The 17,934-nt window shown below is 39.4% G+C and overlaps 1 long non-coding RNA gene across 2 annotated transcripts in view; it reads right to left on the bottom strand.

Moving 5' to 3' along the window:
• Positions 1 to 17,934, bottom strand: part of LOC137855980 (uncharacterized) — a 226,764-nt gene that overhangs the window by 188,553 nt on the left and 20,277 nt on the right. For both annotated transcript variants that reach the window (XR_011096111.1, XR_011096110.1), the window contains exon 2: positions 4,746 to 4,847. This is a non-coding gene — a long non-coding RNA (uncharacterized lncRNA). The remainder of the gene's footprint in view (positions 1 to 4,745; positions 4,848 to 17,934) is intronic.

Genomic DNA, 17,934 nt, shown 5'->3' with positions numbered 1-17,934 from the left:
TATTCCTCCTGCTTCAAGTTGCCTTGATAAGTAATAAGTTGCAGTCAGGTGCTGGCGCCCGAGCATGACGTCAGGGTGAGCGCCCTTCCCTCCCCCCGCGAAGAGGGAGGGGAGGATTTGTTACACAGAGGGAATCACTCCTCGGTGTGTACACTGCTCGAGCCTTCCTGCACTTATGGAAGTTATGAAACAAGCAAAATGTGAGTTACTAAAATTGCCATCATGAGCATTTCATTGTTTTTTCTTAGTTCCTCCCACAGAAGGACCTGCTAGTTGTCTTACTCTTCATGTCACTTTTAATTGTTATCTGTTAAACTTCTCCACTCACAGGAGTGGCAAACACTTGACTTTAATGAGGAAGTCATTAAAGTCAAACCTGATGTTCGTAAAGTTTGTAAACTAAATAGCACTAGCATCTACTTAACTGGCAGCAGCTTCATATCCACTATCCCGACAGAAAGAGGTCTGGTATCCCATTTTATATACTATTATTTTCTTTTTTTAATAACAATAAGGTTACAGTGAACACTTGTAGAGCTTGTCATTGAGAGAAGAACTGCGGGAGAATGGGACCTCTAAGGAGGTCAGCAGTTCAAAACTCACCTAGAGCACACCACACAGGTAACTGGTGGGCTGTTGCCACTGCCCATGTAGACTGGTTCCTACTCCAGAGGAGATAGGACATGTAAGAGACAGAACATGCACAACTGAAAAAGACATAACATAAAGACAACTATTTTGAAGATGCAAAAGGCACAGAATACTGATGCATTTCTATTACTGAAGCTTTAATTAAAGCCATACCTCTCACACCATAGGGTGTAAGAATTACCTATTGACTTTTCATCCTCAGAAACAGTCTTAGCAGCTTAATTGCTAACATGAAAAAAATGGACATTAGAGTTTCAAGCCATTTTGTCCAAACGAGATAATATAAATGCTAACACAAAATATGCCTCTCTACCAACAACTCTTCAAAGCTCAAAGGTGATTAATGCAGCTACATTTCACGTTGGTGTTGTCAAGATCCTTCTGCACATATCCTGGCAAAGATGAGATTTTAAAAGTATGTATTATTTATTCTGAAAGCAAAGGGCCTTTGCACATGACAAGATCAGGTCTTTGCCTAGGAGCTGGTTTTGATAGCAGAAATCAGAGTCCTTCTCACTTTTTGTTCCACACTCATTAGCACTGTCAGAAATAGCGGTAGGTGAGAAGCCATATTATTCTCCCCCTCCTCCCTTGGGAGGACAGTGATTCTTATGATTGACTGACATGATCCATTTTCCAGATCTATTAAATTTCCTCTTGCTTTATAAAAAGCATTTTTTTAATGTTTTATCATCTCCACTGCACTGTAATGTTATTCATCTCTCTTCCAGAACTCAGTCCTTTCTTGTCTATTTCACCTATATGAGAGGAAAAAAAATCCTTATTAATCCACAGAAGATTTGTTTATTTATAATTAATTTGGATATGCATTCCTACATGTACTGCATCTGGCCAGGATGGAGCTGACTTCCTTCATAGCAAGCCCCATGGTGCCGTATTTTGGGTTTGTGGCTACAAGTATTGGTACCATGGCATTATTGTGGCTGTTACTGAACAGTGTTCACACAGCACCAAGGCTTCCTCTTTTTCCCACTCCACCCCCTCTCACACCGAGTCAGCTGGGGGTTAGAAAAGCTGGGAGAGAACACAGGTGGGGAAGGTGACCTGAACTGGCCAAAGGCACATCCCAAACCACTTAATGTCACACTGAAATACAAACTAGGACAGAAGACAACGGGGTGCTCCTCCAGGGGTAAGGGAAGGAGGCAGTGAGCAGGCAGCTGCTTGGGTGCTCAGCTGCTGATGAGGTCAACCCACAAGGCCATCCTTTCATCCTAAATTTCTGCTCGAAAATTGTTCCTATCCTATATACAACACAAAACTGAGGAATTGGGGTTCTCTAACCACCGGCACCATGCATCTGTTCATTAATCCATTCATAAACCCAAATCTAAGAAATACCAGTGTATGACACTAGAGAAGGTGAGGCAGAACATCATTAATTCACATAATCTGGATGAAGGAGACAGAGATTCCACTCATTGTTATATTTTCAGTCTAGAGCCATGACATTTTTAGGCATGATATCCACAGAAGTTAAGGTAATAATTTTCCTCTGGTAGGCAGAAGGGATTATTGGTCACTTCATGACAAGAAGACAAAAGTTAATGGTTCCTCCCCCGTTCCACATCAGGAATTATCCATAGAAGCATCCAGCCTACCATATGACCCATCTCTCCTCACCTTTGGTGACAGCAGTGGTGCTCATAACAGAGACCTGCAACACAATGAGTTCAAGGCTGGCACAGCAGAATGTGTTGAAACGTGCTTTGTTTTGTTTTGTTTTGTTTTTGTCTGCTTTTTATCGTAACCCAAATTGATTCTTAATCACCATCACCAGAATTAATAACTTGAAGTTTTTCTGTGTGTTCCTCTTGTACCTCTGTCCTTTAGCGTGCTGCTGCCTGGGAAAACTTGCTTCAGACCCACAGGCACCAAAGCAGCAGATGAGGAATTTTTAAAAGGAAAGAAAAAAAAAAAGGAGACTAAAGAATAAGAATTACTTCAGATTATAAAGCTATAACTCAGTACCTGAAGATACGGTACCTTTCGCAGTGTTCAGCCATTTGCATTAGCAGTAGTAAAAACTGACAAAGTCCACCAAGAGCACAGAATTGCTTCTAGTGAGAAAAACACTGAAGATTATTGAGAATGACACAGGTTTTTGGTTCTGAGGCATGGCTTCTACCTCCACATTTGATTGCCTAGTATTTACCCTGCTGTGATTATTACACAAGGCAAGCTTTATGGAGATGCATTTTACTACAGTAAAAGGATTTTTAGAAGATAAGGTATGAAAAAAGCACTTGATTCTGAAAAGTAGTTTGACAATTCTTGGCTATGTGATCATCAGATGGCAGAGTAAGTCATCCTTGTCAGGCTCTTCATAACAAAAACAAGGTCATTTTGAAGGAAAAATGCCATTCTAATGTTATCTGCACAATCACATACACAATCAGAAACTATATTTTAAACTGTATCAAGATCAATGGCAAAACTCCTAACAGAGTACAGAAAAGAAAGTTCACAACCATCTGCTGATACGTGGTTTGATAGATTCTTGGGGACTGTTAAGGAGAAATCTCCCTAGATACTACAGCGCATATCCATTATACAGCACATATCCATTAAGCTCTAAACCAGGTTCCAACTCAATTTGGGGGAAATTCCTTAAGTTCACACAATATATGCATTCAATCTAGCAAACTAATTCTTCCCCCCAGTCGAAATGTTTTTATTTTTCCCTTTATGATCTCAAGCAATCTGCAATCATTTGTCTGAGAAAATTATTCAGCTCAACTTAAAAAAAAAGTCTCTCTCCTTCTCATTTGGGCTTTCTCACATCTGACTGCTGCCAGATGTTACAGGTAGAGGCAGACAGAACATGCCATCTGCACTGCTGCATGTCTCAGGCATAACCGAACAGGCTCTTGGCTTCATCTGAACATTAATGGCTGGTGGCAGCACAGCAGGTGCAGTGGAGGACCAGTGGGAAATGCAGCAAGAAGCCCAAAATGGGCACAGCACTTACGTGCCAGATGAAAACTAGAGTTATAAAACAAAACAAAGTACCCCCATGCACTACACCCTGAAAAATTTAAGAAAAAATTTGAGAATACTGTTTCAACAGTGACTTTCATTCCTAAACAACACTATACAATTATAAAAGGAAACAATCTTAAAGCACTGTCCTAAGCAACCATATTTCAAAGTAGGAAATCAGAAACAATTGTTACGATATTTATAAATGGAAGTGCATTTTAATAGCTTCCTTGATATGCTGCAAAAAGGTCGGACAGTATACATTTCAACTGCATCCACTATATAATTGTCAGGTAAAAAGAGACAAATACATACCTATATACATACCGAAGTACAGACTTACTCCGTGCTTGGTTTTAAAATCAGAGTTATCAGATATAAAGGGCAATACCACATCATTTGATACTCCTACACAAACAGTTTACACACGAGTGCACTGGACCCTATCCCTGAATTCTTTCAACACAGTGAAAAAAACAAAAGCTGGGCTATCTAATCACAAGCAACATAGCAAACATTTCTTCTAAGTTTGTAAGTTCAGCAAGAGCAAAGAACTTTATTATTGTGGTACTGAAGTTAATTTCTGTTATTTCTATTCTTCAGTTCCTCTATAACTAATACCATTTGTTACTTTCCTTTGCAAGAATTTCTGCCACCCTGGGATTTGCACTGAATTATTTCACAAGATTAGAGAAACAGATAGAAACTTCACTTATTCTCACTCAAGTTTGCTCCAAGATTTTTTTCAGTATAAGATGTCCAATACACTTGGTAAATCACATCTGAACTTTGACATATCGCTGAAGCTTTTTCGTGATACCCTGTCAGTATACCTGTAACTAATGTGAATTAAGTGTCTCTAGAGACTAACTAAAGCTAATCCCACAGAATGGTTCTGTTAAATGCCCAAGTTTGTTCACTATCTCTGTGCTGATATGGAAGAAACCCAACTAATTTGATTGGTACGGTAACTTTACCAGCAACTGAACCAATATCTGCTCATATCACATAGTCAAAACAGTTGGTGAGGCTTATTTAGTTTGTTTATAGATAACTGTAATTAGTTTCCTTTAAATGCTGAAGTCACATACCTCCTTTTCTGATCTACAACATGAGGATGTATTTTTCATAGCTGTAAGAAAGTTAGTTGACAGCAGAGCCACATTTCTGAAAGTCTTTGTATGCCCACAAACCTAAAAAAAAAAAAAAAAAAAATAGGGGGGAGGGGGGACGCGGGCAGAACACCACAAAAACAAAGGCAAATCTGACAACCAAAGCGATGTGCAATCATTTCTGCTCATTAAAAATTTAACGACTACCACTGCTTCTTAGTCCCTAAATACAGTTCAGGTCTCTCTGCACAATAGAAAAATTCTACTTCAGGTCACAAACTTCTCACTGCTTCACAGGGCTAGGGAAGAGATCCCATTGCTGTGCAGGCTGCCTGTGGGTACTTGGGAACTTTTTTCAAGAGCAGCTAGACTTGTACACCCATTTCAGCTCTTATCACAACCATCTTCAGACCAATCGCTGAGACAGGTCAGCAGTGTAAAACTACCTAGTTTGCTTGGTTTGCCGAAGGGAACAGGACGATGATGCCATACTGCATCTATTCTGCCTTGCCTGACTACGTTGTCAACAAGCACAGTGTCACCAGGCAGGAGGACATGCTTGTTTCTGCAGGGCAGATTGACTAAACTAGGGTGCAGGATCCTAGGATTTCACTGCAATAGCTAAAGGGTTTTGTAGTAGTTGTTTGCTTCCCCCATTCAGGATTTAGTTTAAGCCTTGACCAACACCTTAAATTACATTCTATACTCCACTGCATCTGCCAAGTGCAAATAAGGGCTGGCATTAGGCAGAAAGGTAGGGTTATTTCCCAGTTACAGGACATCCTAAATGCTCTACAACCTGCAGACAGCAAACCTCTGACTTCTTGTCTGTTTGTAAATTGAACAAAATCAAAACAAAATAAAAAAGCCACTCATGCTTCCAACTGCTTTAAATATTTAATTTACTAGACTAAGGCTTTAGTTGCCTAGGCGCCTGTTCTTTCTTAACATCTAATTGGGTAGCACACAAATTGAGAGGACAAATTGTTAATTCTTTAATTCACCCAATTAGCTCTACTCGTGCCAGTAACCCCATTAGAGCCAATGGAAGCATCCCTCCCAGGAAAGGTTTGCAAGCTAGTTCATGTTTTTTCTTATTTACTTTTCTTTTAGGCAGAGAAGGGTGAAACAACAGAGTAAGTTCATTAACTTCAAAATAGCTCCATAGGGTGTCAGTGGTACGAAGCTGATCCATTGTTTAACGTTACATTTTCTGACGCGTTCCTTTATTATCCTTTGAATAATTAAAGCCCTTGAATGCCTTTACCATTAAACAACTAACTTTTATCTCATTTGTTGCTCCAAGAGTTGAAAGGCCAAACACAATATGAGCTAGCTATATGTAGTTTCGAAGAAACTGTTCATTTCATTCTGTTAAATGACACCCACAAATCCTGTCAACACAGACCCTTACAGCCAACATTACTGAACGGCAGCTTCTGCAGAACATGCATACAGTATTAATAGTCACAGTTGAGTTCAGTAGCAAAAAACCACTGCTATTAATCATAATCTGATACTAAATTAAGGGATATTAAGCTCTTAAAAATTTAAGATTTTTAAGTTAACCACATTCACTCCATTTCTTCCCACATGCCCAAGTTATAGGATCCTTTTAATTTACCAGAAATAGAAGTAATAATTTTCTTCGGATCAAATCAATAGTAAGGCAGGTATCAGTTACCTTACAAAGAGAAAGGTTGGGCACAAATACAAAACAGGAATTGGTTCTTACCAGTGAACAGGGTCAAACAGAAACTATATAACTCCTTCCTTCTTCCCTAGAAAGCCTTACAGTCCATATATCATCATTAAAAAACGGGTACCAAAAATATCATCCCATGACTATTTTATATGATTAAAGAAAGTATCACATAAGCATTATTCATTCAAAAACTGTCTCATTTTCAAAAGCCTAGGGCTAAAGGGAGATACAGATGGGAGGAAGTTAGCAGCACAATCTATAGAGAAGAACTTGTCATGTAAAGCACGATTTCAAAGGAAATAGAGAATAGAGGAAAAACATCCTGCATTTCCTCCACTGCTAAATGTAAGCTGGAACACAGCTATTTAAATGTATTTACTACTATTTATATGGACATGTATGCCAGTTACAGCTGTAAATTAGTTTCCAAATCAAGCTGCTTTGTAGGACCATACTTCCCCTTGAAAAAAAGTGAAAAGCAGTTTCCAGTATTGCATTTTCTGTCCTCTAATGATTTATTTAAACAGTACAAGTTACTGGATATTTTTCTGTGTGTTAGTTATAAATATTCTTCAACAATTTGTTTTATGGATTTATGAACTGTTGCAACATCTTTGAATATTTTTCAGAGCAGCAAGGATGTAGCTTTTGAGAACAGAGCTCCATGACATCTTGACCATAACAGTGGCACATTAATCATGCCATCCTTCCAAGTTCAATGCATCCAAACAGAGCCTACAAAGAACCTAAAAACAGTAGGAACCAACATTGAAAAGTAGTATTTCAGAGTAAAATACTCCATACATAAGATGCATTTCACTATTACAACTCTGACAGAACAATCCCCTATTGCTGGCAGAGGAGAGACTATCACAAAATGCTGAAGATCCGTGCCAATTGTTTTTTGCAGAATTCTGAAGAAAAATAAGGATTGTTTTGTTGTCCTCTTCAACACCATCCATTCCAAACACACCAAAAATACTTAAACTCTGGTTTGCATGGGCCTCCATGCACTGGCCTCTTGTTCACAAGGCTGGAGAGGAAACAAGCCTCCCATGGTCTTAAAACTCTTCACTCTCCCACATGAGCCTGAAACTGCAAAGAGATCACCCTAACCAGAGAAGGGTTTCCCCTTCCATGTACTACCATAGATGGTTTCCTAAAATGCTGAGGCCCCGACATTTCATGCTGTGATCTTCTTGGTGAGACCCAGCCCCAGAGCTCCGGGTCCAAGCCCAATCCCAACTTGGAGATCCACCCACCTGCATCATGACCTCAAATTGCTGGCGGCTCTCTGAAAGCACTTTCAGATAACATTTCACTGATGCTATTAAATTATTCAGATGGATTATAGTAAATGCTGTGAAATAACAGTAAAGCAAACTTGTGATATCCATATGTACAGAAGAAAAAAAGGAAAAGCTGAAGTTATTCACTCAGGAGGAAAACCAGCCTCTGTTGTGGCTTTTTGACCACTCCACCACGTATCGCAGCAGGGCTGCTGGCATTAAATGCCAAGAGCAGACTGATAATATCTGAAGCCTGTAATAGCTTTCACTGCGCTCAAAACAGTTAAATGCTAGCACTCTTGAGTAACCCTGTACTAAATAGCTTCCTTGCACAGTTTTCTTCTTCTCTTGACCCTGAAAGTTAATTGTGGTGTCACTTTTCTAATACCAGTGCATTCTTACTCCATGGTGTATTAAAAAACCTCACACAAGCAAAACTGTTCCGGGAATGTATCTTTTAAGTATGACAAGGGTACTGGATGTTGTGAAAGTAAGTTTAAAATGTAACTGTACAACTGAAAAAAAAAACTGAAAACCAGGTATCATGGCACAGACAAGGCTCCCCCCCACCCGCTTCTAATGCTGTCATCAGCTGTGCAGAAGGGGCTGCAGCCTGCATGTTATCAACAAGCATCAGAAGAGCTGCTTGGCATGATCTGCCCATATTCATACACCAGAAAACACCAACCCTAACACTCAAAACACTGCTGCCTTCTGCTGTGGCTCCAACACTTACCAGTCATCTGAGTTTTAAGATTACATTTTATTGCTCAGCTCCCCTTGATAGACCAGGGCAGCTACAGACTACAGAGTGCCTTAAGGGCAGAGCTTTCCCTCAAAAGCATTAGATCCTTTATATCCTGTACTGTTTTTGGCAATGCACAATGTGGCAACTTGAAGCACATTACTAACTGAAATATTGCATGACGGAGCTGCACGAGGTGGAGTTCCCTTGCAGGGGCACTCAAATAGATGTGCTGAAGAAGGAAGCAGGCAGTAGGAGATGAAATGTATGCTCCAGTTTCCAAGAAAAACATGTTAATGTGTGTGTGTTGGGGAGGGGGAATAGTTAAATAAATAAAATAAGAGAAAAATGTATCTATTATAAAAACATTGCTTAAGTTCTGCTAGGGGAAGATCAGCAAGACCTGTGGTGATGTGCTGGGTAAATGCCGGTCATGCAAGCTGAAACTGCCCAAGAGCAGCTTTCAGTGACATATCCAATTTCAGCGTTTACAATGCATGAACTATTAAACTCAACCAATATGACTCTTCACGGCAGCCGTTTTCAGAGCTATGTGCTGACTAACACTTTAATAGAGAAAACTATTTTGTTTGATTTTCAGAACATACTTTTCAAGGAAAGTGCTAGCTTGTCGTACAGGCTGATTGAGATCCTGATGGTAAGAAGAAAATATCCCCAAACAAAGTCAGCCTACATCAAGATTGCTAGTGACCAGCTATCTGCAGACCAACGTGGCTTCTTTTTTGTGGTGGCTTCTTTGAGAAATAGGGACAGCAGTGCCCCTATAATTAGAACTAGCAAATGCAGTTTGACTTCCTTTTTTTAAATACAGAAGCCAAGTTGTCTCAACAATGAATAGTGACATTATTGAGGGGCCAAGATTAAGAATAAATATTTGTCTGTCTAAATAAATATTTGCTTAAATATTTATTTTAGGCTTTGTGCATGTCTTTAACAAAATACTTGTATTGTTATTTTGATTTACACCTTGTAGTGTTCCATATTTGTCATAGGTTAAAGGCAAGCTAAAAGCACTGCTCAAATAAAAGAGACCTTGACTACAGCTGCTGTCAGAGAGAGGGTCCTGGTCCCTTGGGCCCATGGTGTCAGCCCGAACTGGACAGGAGGCTAACAGGAGGAGAAAAGGAGAAATCACCATCCATCCCCTGTACCCTTTGCATTCAGTACATACTTTTTCAGTTAAGTGGTGTGGTTCTGTTGTTCCAGCCACCAAAATCCAATCCCCTGTAACAACTGTTCTTCCAGAAGGTATTTTAAGGATAAAATGGTGCTAAAAGTGATTTAACTTCTCACCAGCAACCTAGACAACAAGTATAGTGGAAAGAAAGGGAAAACAAGGGCAGAGAAGAGCAGAGTTCATTCTCCTGGTTTATTTTTTTTTGTTTGTTTGTTTTTTGTTTTTTTTTTTTTGGTTTCTTTCTACATCGTTTGATGCATTGGCAAGAACTGCAAGAAGGTATTACAGACACTGAATTCTAAGTTACACATTGATACAAACTGATTGCCATGTCTGGGGAACCAGGTTACAGTCCCACTAGCATTTTACTGCACCTGTGTTAACCACGCAAGGTTAAGAATTCGATCCCTGGGGAATTTAATGGCAGAAGCACAACAGATTTCAACAAGGTCCATATTTCTCTTAAAAGATAGGTATTGCATGAGCATAACCATGAGCATGTAGAAGAACAAGACCTAAATGTGCCCCCACCCTTTTTTTTTTTTTCTTTAAAGCTACATCGGTTCTTTATTAGTTGTTGGTTATTTATTGGTTATTTTATCATTATTGGTTAAGACTTCAATTGTGATTTCCTCAGATGATCAAATTGGTTTAAGCTTGGTATCTGTGACCAAGTCTGACCACCCTTTTTTGGGTGGCATTGTTCTCAGCTGTATCAGCACCTTGTGTAGATCACTGGGCCATGACAAGCACTAGCGATGCTATTAGGAATGCAGATCGGGAAAGCACACCATTTGAGAGCAAGACATCACAGGACAGATTTACTTCCAGACCTTAACAAGGTTCCTAATATTCTCATTATCCAAAATCCTATTTCCGTGTTGGATATACACAAGTCTGAGACAAAAATGCATAAAGGCCAGCATTGTTGATCTGGTCAGCTATGGTGCAGAGTACATCCAAAACCCCCATAAAAGTCAGAATTATTCAAGTCCCATACAGACAGCACATTACTGAAACTGGCCCTTTATTTGGCCCTATATACACATAAACATTTAACACCCATTTCTTAATGGATGGTTCAGTGATTCTTGTAAAGATTAATTGGGTTTTAATTCTGAGAAGGAGTGGAAATAAGCACCACAAGTAAGGATGAGGAAGAGCCACCAGGATCAGCACAACAAGCCCTTCCCCAGAGCACTGCCCTCCAGGCTAAAGGCAGGCCATTCATGTCTTGCTGATTTTTGCTTCAGAAAATTCAGCAATTCTCCTACAGGGCTCTTTACTGAGAGACCAAATATTTTCCCAAGCATCTAGCACTGTATTATTTTGTATTTGTCAATACTAAAAAAAAAAAAATCTTCTATTATCTACAGACCTAAATAAAACATTACTGAGCAGGGAATGCCTTGGGTCCTTTCAAGATAAATTTGGTAGGTTTCCCCTTTGCACCCTCCCCCCCCCCCCCAGCAGGGATGGGTAATTATCAGCAGCACATTTGTTCTTACTTTACAGCATGTGCTCTGATGAATGAGGAGTCGTGTAAATATATTACATTACCCAAACACCTGCTATGACATTAAGCCTGACAGAAGTCCAACAGTTAGACTCCATCATTATTTAATCTAGCAGACTGATTTCTCTTCCTGCTTCTACCTATCTTACTATGGTAACCTTTAAGTTAAATACTTTAGAAATGATTTTTCCCCTATTTACAGTGCATTAAAATCCAGATTTTTTTATAATCACATATTTACTCTCAATGTCCTTCAGCTTAATCAAATAAATACTCAAGCGAATTCCTGTATTATTTAGGATGAGGACACCACAGTTACATTTCAAATCTCCCCAGATTCAGACAGCAAGATAAATTTGGATGAAATCGACTAAATAGAAAGTGATACTGTTAAATCTCCCCCAGGTAGGCCAAAATGACAGCCAGAAAGAAGCAGCAATAATTTATAAAGATTACCAGGGCCTTTTCTACCAGATTCTTCTATTACCCTCAGCCTTTTCAGTCACAACTTTTTTTTTTCTTGGGTGCAGTTTGGTTGTCACTATATGACCATTTTGCAAGTGTTTGGAAACATTTCAAGATCTTCCCTCTTTCCAACTTCCAGAAAGCACTACCAGTCAACAAACCTCATCAAGCCTGCTGACACCAAGTAAAGTTACATCCAAGTTTGTATGCAGCAGTTTTACATCTCTAAGAGACTTGTATGACTAATACTAAGAACTAGTACTTTCTAGCACTTCTGGCATTTGTCTACGCCGATATTAAGGTACTCATGCAGATGGTCCTCCCAGAGAAGCAGCGCACTGGAGCATCTCCGAGATACTTGGACATCAAGGCACCAATCAGGCAACATGTGAAGTTAGCTAATGCCAGCGCTAAAATAACGCTGCTTCATCGAGCGGCACAGATGGAGACTCACGCTATCGCTGTGCTAGGTGGGTGTGCAGTCACCCTACAGAAAGAACAGACAAATCACTCGGATCCCGCCGTGCCACTCACTCAGCATGGTGGCACCCGGCACTCCCCACTTTCTTCGCGGGTACACGGTAATCACATCTTGTTCGGTCGTGCTGCTAACGAGGATGCCTGCGTTTAGCTCGTAACTATTTGGAGTATGAAGCTGAAATCAGCACCCACAAACAGAGAGCACAGAATTCACCCAGTATTTTTATCATCCAATCCATATATTCAGCTACTTGAATGTATTACAAACAAAAGAGCTTGGAGTGTTAGCATATTTGGCTTTTGTTACAAACAGCTTTTTTTTTTTTTTTTTTTTTTAAATATCAAACCTATCTGGTTACACTAACATTTTTTTCCTCTAAAATGTTACTTCATGGGCTTGGAAGAAAAAAGAAGCTAACGTCTGTGCTTCTTAGTGTATTTACCACTGAACTTCCACCAAAAGTCACCCTTTACCCACTTCTGAAAGGCTTTTCTAATTTCCCCTATGGGCTGCACGTTGGCAAGTCCTCCAATTTGTACAATGAAGCCATGGGATATCTACCCTGTCCAACTGAGAAATACTGTTTTTGATCATACTGTTTATGAAATACTAGAAAGCAAATTCAAGCACAACTGCATTTATTATGTTCTGCATAAACTCAGAAGACCTTAAGGTTCACAGTAATTGCAGAAGGAAGAGTTGTGTTCCCCCCTGCTTTTAATAGAAATAATGCATTAAGGCTTTAGGAATGTACATTCCTAGGGAATCAAACCACAGTTTCTTAATTTACTTCAAATACACATCATCATTTAGGATAACTACAGGATATGCCTACCAATTGAAAAAAAATCTTTACTGTTTATGAAAAGTAAACTCTGAATTTTATTCATAACAAACTATGAGAACTACCATGAAATTGTTAAAAGGTTTGCCAAATTGACTTGTTTGTGAGAGCGAGAATAAGCATGAAGAAAAGACCATTTTCCCCCTTTATGAAAACTGAAAGTCAACCACAAGAGTCTCAGGAGGTGCTCTAAAGAATTATGATTTTGAAAACTTAACTCAGCACAATGTTCTGCTAAAAAAAGCAGCCAGAGTATTTTGAGAAGTGTTAATAGACATATCCCTCCCTTGAAATCCTAACCCACACCTTTAAACATCCATAGTAAAAGAGAATTTTACTTCTCTTTTGGGCTTCTCTATTATAAGTATTTAACATCTTGGCAGAATTTATTTTTGCATATATTCACTTATCTTTAATGAGAGGTACACATACACTTTCTGTAGTCTTTCCCCTCAAACAGTCTCAGCCAGCCTGGATCCCATCCCTGTTGTTGCTGATTCAGCAACACAACTATTCCTGCCAAAGGCTAAAACAATTAGATATGAACTTGATGAAACTTTCCATTTACTAAATGATGTTGAAGTGATTTTATATCTGTGCATTTGCAACAGCAGGTGCCCTGTGCATTAGCCCTAGTGTTCTCCTCTGCCATGCTGACTTGTAACCACAAATACAAGGAACAGATTATAACCTTGATAGTCTGATTATCTCTGTTGTCACGCTTCTCCATGGTGCTGTATAATTGTTCCACTGACAAGTAACATTGATGCCTTAATGCCCGCAACAGAATGCATTTCTGCTGAACTGCCTAAACATTAGCTGTTCCACAGAGAGTAAAGAGAGGTCCCAAGGGTCAAAACGTAAGGAAGACAAGTTATCAAATACTTACCAGCAGCAGGCAATAGGCAATGAAGGAACATCATGCATGCAGATGCGTTTCTTTTCAATACCATGTTTTTATTTCATTGATAAAGGTAGAATTTCATTCCAACTTTGAATACAGCTAAGAAAACAACTCAAGTTTCTCTTTATACAACTTTCAGTGATGAGGAGAGAAATACAGCAGGCTTGGAGAAATCACAACAGAACAGAAAAGAAAATCATCTCATGACAGCAGAAGGCAGAACTGAGGATCCTGCGCTTAGATGTGGAGTGTCTTATCAAGGTCAGTTAGTTTCTCTCAAACATATGGCAGGGATTTTGGTCTCTGGAAAACCCAGGGGATGGAAAATTATTTAAAGAATTCAGCATTCTCATGCACTGAGTATGGACGTTAGGTCTGCATCCATATTCAGAATTCCCAACTACTAATTGTTTCCTCTCAGAAGTATACGTACTACTTCATGCCCTCAAATCCATTTGCAAAGCAAGGTCTCTGAGCAGGCAAAGATATGGAGCAGGTGCAAGGGTGAGTACGTACCATGGACCTTTTTGTTTCATCTTTGGAGATGACTTACCTACCATTTCTGCTGTGGCAGCAGCAGATTTGATTTTTTAGAAAAATAGTGATTTGTCTTCGGTGTATAAAATGCAGACTTGAAAAGGAAGACATGAATACTGCCAAAGAACATTTCAACATCGAGTAGCATCCAAGAAAACAAAAAGCTTTGGGAACTGGGTGAATTTAGCATTGTTCCTTCTCTTGTCTGCAGAGGTTGTAAGACGTAAACTGCAAGAAACAGAAACTGAGAAAGAAACAGATGATTTATAATTAAATATGAAGACAAATGAGGAGGTGCATGAAGACATTTGGAATTAAATTCTAATCACTTTATCATCCATTTAAGCATTTAAGAAGTTGTGTATCTATAAAAGAAAATGAAAAGCTATGGAAGGCATACCTGATGGACATCCTTGTAGGACAATCCAGGTTATTATCCCAATGCTTCTTCAGAGAAAGAACAGTTACCTGCGGTTCAATTAGTAGACTAAGAGATATTCAGCAAAGACCAAAAGCAACAGAATGGTGTTCAGTCTGCCGGAATAAGAAAATAGAAGTGTGATTGCCAGATTGAGTAGGCTGGCAAGTATCTGGTGTTGATGTATGCTGACATCACACAGACCTCCACAGATGACAGAAGAATTCCGAGATCCTTACTTTGACTTTATTTTTATTGCAAAGAGAAGAGTCTTCACAAAGAAACTCTTCCCGTGAGAAAAATAAATCAGGAAAAAAAAAAGAAAGTAAGTAATTGAGCACTGAGTATAAAAGGTAAAAGATTGGAACAGTCATTAAGTTCTGATTAAGTTTAACTTCAAGAAGAAAGTTCTCCCTAAAAACACTTCATATTATGGCCAGATGTTGAATGACATGAGAAGTATTGTATTCGCCGGATTTTGAAATAAATGTATTTGATATAATCCACACCGTTGGTGAGGTAAGTCATATGACATCTTAACAGTGTTGAGTTCCTTGATTGTAGTTTGTTTGAGAAGGACCAAGGAGGCAAAAAAATGAAGAAGTGGGAAAGCTACTTTGTGGCGTTGAACATTAAAGAAAGTATAGCTTGAGATTTTGATCACCCAGAAACAGACATACATCACATATATATATACACAGAGACCAAGATACTTTAAATCTAGTAGGATATTTTCATGTGTGATCACCAAGTCCTAGGTAGCAAAGATGCTAAAAAGATTCTGAAGGAAGTTCTATGTAAGAGAAGCTTTGTTGCTGCAAGAAAGTACACAGCGGTAATATACCAGGAGACTGAAGCTCTTTGTGAGCCTTTTACAAAAGAGTAGGTTAAGGAGACACTTGCACTACTCTTCTACACCAGGAGAGCTGTCAACCATGAAATAGGGGTGCCCAGACCCACACCGTAATTCTGACCTAAGCTTCTACACAGCCTCTTCCCACAGCCTGCCATGTCACTGCTGCCCTATGGCACAACCAGCACCTCAGCCCCAGTGCTTCACCACGCAGCTTGGTGTCATAAATCCGTGATTGCTCACGGATCTGGACCCACACTCAGAGCAGCTGACACACAAGAATACACTCAATTTGGGGCAGACAGCTGGGACAGTGCACTCCTGGGCAGCACAGCTAGGCCTTGTGAGAGCCGTCCACCACAGCTCTTGGGTTGTGGGCCTACACAGAGAGGGAGGGCTTCGCTGAGAGAGCTCCATATCTGAGGACAGACACCCTAGTGTTTCAGCCATATGCTAGCTTAAACATTTCATACTCCTTTTGCGGAGGCTGAGCCATCCTGCAGAAAGAAACCATACAGCAAAATACTCACCTAACAGCAGAAGCAAACATAACCAAGAAGGAGCAGGATTCTGCAAGTCAGCAAAGGCTCAGGCCTCTTCTCCCAGGGCTAGTTTTGTACTTTCCCAAATTGTCCTTCACTGTGAGCATGCACATGAAATTAGAGTTGGAATTCTTGTTCTGATTTTCTGGTAAAAGAAATGACGACTTTTTTAAACAGCAAAACAAACCAAAATGTGGATTTGCATATCAAAGATGATCTGACATTAAGGAAAAAAATATGGTAATTAATCTCTCTCTCAATGAATGAGAAAAGTAGGATTTTTAGGATAAGGTCAGCAGTATGCTATTTATATGTCCAAGCTTATAAAGCAAGAGAACGACACAAGCACCCAACACTGGTGAGTAATAAGGACAACTGAAAAAAAAAAAAAAAAAAGTATTTTCAGAAGTCCTCCGAGATCTCTTGCAGGTGTCTGATGCTCCAAAGAACAACAACAATCAGGATGCTTGAAAGAGGAAGATGTTTCCAAACCTCAGGAAAAAAAAAAAAAAAAAGTGCTTTTTTAGCAGTCTTTTAAGCTCAGGCATCTGGTTGTATTGACGTCAAAGAAGGAAGAGAAAAATTTAAATAAAAAAAGTCCCACACTTCCTATCTTTTCCTACAAAATGAGCTCTGCCCAAAGGCTGTCAGTGACAAACTGAGATACCACTTCAAGGAGAATCTTCCAAGTACCTGAATCATCACTGCAGTATAAGTTCATCTGAACTTGATTACTTTACAGTCTCCTGGAGGAGCAAAAGGAGCACATCAGATCCAGCACTCTGGACCTTTCTGACTGATGAAGGAAGGTCTCACCCAGATATAATGTTAAACTGCTCTTCAAGCATTCAAGACAGCCTTATAGGAAACACACGAACAGGAACTTGTAGCAGTGAATTATTAGGAAAAAAACATACTTTAATAAGTCCAAACTTACACTGACCTACAACTTCATGTAGAACCACCTTGATCAAGTACCCACAGAGAAGAATTGCACTTTGACACAGTTGTATTGGCTGGAGTTATAAAAAGATCCTGAGGACTGATTGCTTTTTGTTCTCTAAGCAACAGGAACAAAAAAATAAAATATGCTACTTGTAAAGTACTACAATTTTTCCAAAAAAAAAAAAAAAACAAAAAAAAACATATTCCTATACTTCTGGAGCTTACATTCCTCTCTAATGCCGCTGCTGCTTCCACACTTCAATATTTTCCTTACAGCCATTAATTAGCACACCAAAGTGTAGCAAAATTGACAGGTAAATTATCCTTTAAGAGCATTAAAACCCATTTTCCAGATAAACAATTATATTAAAATATGTTAAAGCAATGATTTTTGCTGTACTAGGTCATGAAAAATATTTCTAAAAATCTACACTGGCAATTTTGCATTCCACCTTAAGTTGTTCGTAATTTCTTTCACATAATATACCTTTTAGAGTAATAGCCTCTTTGCCTCCCTCCCCATACGCTGCCCTTTACACTCCAGCAGTACCAAAAGCATCAGCTACTGCCTGTACCTGACAGGAATAGCTGTCCTTTATCAGGTTCTCTCCTGTGATTATTCACTCCTCCCTCCCCCTCATCTGGCACCCAAGGCAAGCCTGCTTTGGGATGCCAAGATCCTTCTTTACAGAGTTGGGCTTTAAACCCATGCAAACACTCATTCGG

This window comes from Anas acuta, chromosome 4, assembly GCF_963932015.1.
Source record: "Anas acuta chromosome 4, bAnaAcu1.1, whole genome shotgun sequence".
NCBI classification, from domain to species: Eukaryota; Metazoa; Chordata; class Aves; order Anseriformes; family Anatidae; genus Anas; species Anas acuta.
The sequence above is the reverse complement of the archived record's forward strand: the minus strand, read 5'-3'. Positions and strand labels throughout refer to the sequence as shown.